Source organism: Chiloscyllium plagiosum, chromosome 19 (assembly GCF_004010195.1).
Source record: "Chiloscyllium plagiosum isolate BGI_BamShark_2017 chromosome 19, ASM401019v2, whole genome shotgun sequence".
NCBI lineage: Eukaryota > Metazoa > Chordata > Chondrichthyes > Orectolobiformes > Hemiscylliidae > Chiloscyllium > Chiloscyllium plagiosum.
This window is the reverse complement of record NC_057728.1, coordinates 64,554,728-64,559,053: the sequence shown is the minus strand read 5'-3', so window position 1 is coordinate 64,559,053 and position 4,326 is coordinate 64,554,728.

The window sequence follows — 4,326 nt, the reverse complement described above, 5'->3', positions numbered from 1 at the left end:
CTGTAGTGTTAGGTAAGGGGTAAATGTAGGGGTATGGGTGGGTTTCGCTTCGGCGGGTCGGTGTGGACTTGTTGGGCCGAAGGGCCTGTTTCCACACTGTAATCTAATCTAATCTAATCTAAACACCTATACCAAGGGATGTGCTGCTAACACCCGCACCAAGGGATGTGCTACCAACACCTATACCAAGGGATGTGCTGCCAACACCTATACCAAGGGATGTGCTGCTAATGCCCGCCCCAAGGGATGTGCTGGTAACGCCCATACCAAGGGATGTGCTGCTAATGCCTATACCAAGGGATGTGCTGCTAACACCCGCACCAAGGGATGTGCTGCTAACGCCCATACCAAGGGATGTGCTGCTAATGCCCGCACCAAGGGATGTGCTGCCAACACCTATACCAAGGGATGTGCTGCCAATACCTATACCAAGGGATCTGCTGCTAATGCCCGCACCAAGGGATGTGCTGCCAACACTTATACCAAGGGATGTGCTGCTAACACCTATACCAAGGGATGTGCTGGTAATGTCTGCTCCAAGAGATGTGCTGCCAACACCTATACCAAGGGATGTGCTGCCAACACCTACCCCAAGGGATGTGCTGCTAATGCCCATACCAAGCATTTAGCACTTTTCTGTGGTGAGCTGTCTCCTTGGTTAAAAAGGAATGGCTCATTAGCCAATTTCAGAAGGCAGTTAAGAGTCAAACACGTGGCTATCAGTCTGAAGTCATATGCCGGCTGGGCCAGGTAACAACAGCCAATTCCCTTCTCTGAACTGCGTTAGTGAACCAATGGGTTTTTAGAGAAAAAAAAATTCATGGTCACCATTACTGACAAATTTTCAGTTCCAAATTTGGCCATTGAATTTGTCCAATGTTTTACAGCCATAGATTTCTGTGGGACTAAGTAACGGATGGTGTTTTGGCTGTTGGGATTCATGCAGCTCTATGAGCATTTAAATGTCTTTGTTGTTATTGGTGGTCCTCTGTGAGAATATTATTGTGGTTTACCATGTTCTGGGGGAGATTAATCGTGATAGACAACATTTGGTTTTCGAGTGTAATGTTTTGGTTTACGGATGTTATCCATTGCCCAATCTGACTGCGTGGAGTTAATGATGATTTAATATTTCATGATAGAGGCTAACCTACACCAATGTAATAACGTTAGCTGGACATTGCTACTCTTCATGGAGGTTACTGTTACGTGGAAGAGCTCTGTACTATTTTGTGAAAATTAACATGTTCACTGCACGCCCGGACTTTCAGCCACACTGGACACTGCCCTCGAAGCGGCTGCAGGGGGGGACGAGACTGTCACACACTTCGTTCTGGAATGTGCCTACGCAGAGGAAGTCTGGAGAGGAATGCAGCGCCGTGACGCGGCTCTCCGTGCTCTACGGCCTGTTCCCCGGCACGCACACCGAGACGAACATCAACTGTGCCTGGAGGATCATCAACTCGGTGAAGGACGCTCTCTGGGCGGACCGAAACCTGTTGATCTTCCAGCTGAAGGAGTTGACCCCAACTGAGTGTTGCAGACTGGCACATTCCAAGGCCCAGGACCACGTGTTGAGGGACGCGCTGAAGCTTGGGGCAGCTGCTGCCAAGGCGCGGTGGGGAAAGACCACCGTGTAACATCTGCCTGCCTAACCACAGGGGGCTGACGCAGTAAGGGGGCTTCGCTGACCCCCCTGCTAAATATGTGGATAGTAATGTACAGACCTGTATATGTGAATGATTACTCTGTCTCTGTAAGCAAGGAAATGGAATGTTTACGTATGTATGGCATGACCAACTGTACCGATCATCAAAATATTTATGAATAAAATATATTTTGAAATAAAAAAGTTCACTGCAAGCGAGTACAATGTCGAGAGGTTAATGCTGCTCTGCAGAGAATGTAAGTTGTGTTTCGCTTTCAAAAACAGAAGTTGCTGGAAAAGCTCAGCAGGTGTGGCACCGTCTGTGAAAAGAAATCAGAGTTGAGTTCCAGTCCGGTGACCCTACTCTGGATGGTTTTGGTTTATTCTTTCATGCGATGTGGGTGGGCATCACTGGCCGCTCACCAGCTAGGACCCACTTCGAATTAGCCTGGAAATGATGGTGGTGAGCTGCCTCAATGAGGCGTAGTGAGATCTTCAGCTCAGAAAAAAAATACCCAACTTGGCTCACCAAATTTCCAGCACTTGACCCATAGCCTTGGTACCCTCTTGAACCGCCGCAGTTGTTGGAGGTTATGGGCACTGACGATGCCTTTGACCCAGGACACTGAAGGGACAATCATCGTTCCACATCAGGATGGGGTGTGGTTGGATGGCGATTTTGCAGGCGATGCACTTCCGCTGGATAGCGATAGCCTCAGTACAGTAGCAGGATCTAACCTGAAAAACCAACCGACAGGGAAAATCAATGCCAAAGCCGCGGCGCGCAGGGCACTGATGTGGAGGAAGGTTTAAATTCGCTGTTCGGTGGTTCCCAGGATCTGTCGCTCACCTTTAGCTGATGTGAGGAGAGTAAGAGTCAATCTGGCACAATGCCAGACGGCACAGAATTGGATTGCCCTCAGTACAGAGGACGGGGAAAAGCTATATATTTCATGCATTTTCCTTTTCTGCGGTCAGCCACAAATGATTCCATTTCATGCCACAATTTGCCCCGGTGGGATTGAAGTTTGTGGCAATAAACCAGTACCTCCCTAACCCTGTGCAACAGTCTCCTGTAGATCTCTCTCTGGAATTTAGAACTGAGCATGGAAATAAGGAGGTTTACGTTACACGTTCCGGGGCAGTGGGGGTTGTATTGGGTTGACCAGCCCGCGGTGTTTGGAGCTAGTATTGGGTTTGAACTTGTACATACTGATCCGGCAAACCAGAACAGGGGAATAAAACATGTGGATGTTGGGAATCTGAAGCAGTCACAAACAGAACTGCTGAAGAAACTCAACAGGCCTGGCAGTAACTGTGGAAAGAGAAACAGAGTTAACGTCTCAAATCCAAGATGACTTCTTCAAGACTTCGAAATATTAGCTGTTAACATTGGGTGGCAGGTGGTTCAGTGGTTAGCGCTGCTGTGTTACCCCGCTGGGGATCCATGTTCGATCCCACGTTTGGGTTTCCTCCCACAGTCCAACGGTGTGTAGGTTAGGGGAATTGAAAAATTACCCATAGTGTTCAGCGCCGTGGGAAATGCAGGGGTACAGAAATGGTCTGGGTCTGGGTGGGGCTCGCTTTGGAGGGCCAGTGTGGTCTCGATGGACCGAACGATCTGCTCTGTCACCTCTCTCTCTTTGCCGGGAGTTGGCTTTAGTTATCTGGATGGAGTTAGTATCCCCCCATAATGCTCATGGAGAGGCAAGGGGCCTGAATGATGGGCGGGTGCCTCCCCAGATTGTGTGGGACCGGGGACTGGGCTCTCTCTCTCTCTCTCGCACTCAGCTTGCAGCCGAGTTTATCTTCTACATCAAACTGCAACAGAACAGGAACCTCAGCTTCCCCTTCACAGAACCCCGGGGCAATACTGACCCTCAGTGCTCAGTAAAGCAGGCAGAGTCTGTCAGACTGTTTCAATAGATCACACAGCGGAGAGAGAAAAACCGCAGGACGAGTTCGAAAGAGCCAAGCTCAGCGAGTGTTTACAAAAACACCACTAACACAATGATCTGCTCTGCAATGTGACTCTGTCATTTAGACAATAATTGTGAAATCCAGGATGCTTTATTGTCCCTCCACTCCCTGTAATTAAACTATGTAATTGCCGTTTTGAACCAGAATCCGATCGGATTCCGAATGCATATGTTCACTTTAATTCAGGGCGAGGAATCCCCAGGATTGTTCATATCAATGAAACCATTTCTCACTCACTGGACTGTCTTATTTTTTAAACAAACCAGAAATTGTTGACCCGAGCATCACTTGAAACCAATTCCAACCTCCTGCACGTTCTAACACGATCCATGTATGAAATATTCTTTAATCCTCTTGAAACTTGTGAGCGCAAACGGAACCAGGTATAGAGAAATACCTTCGATTATTTCCCCCAAAAGGCTTCTATAAACATGAGGATTTAACCTTGCTGCTATTTTCCGTCTGCATTTTGCCAGGAGTGTGCGGAGGGAGAGAGAGGGTTACACAGACTGTTGGCTACGGAGCAAGAGGGAGAGAAAGTGCAGTATATGCTGTGGCGGGACAGCACAAGGCATTAACTAACTGCACGCTTTGCTGTGGACAAGTTCATCCTTGCACAGCGAGTTTCTGTGTTTGTTCCTTTGAAAAAACTGTACACAAGAGCAGCAGGTGTGAGTGCACAGGTGCCCTCACGCTGG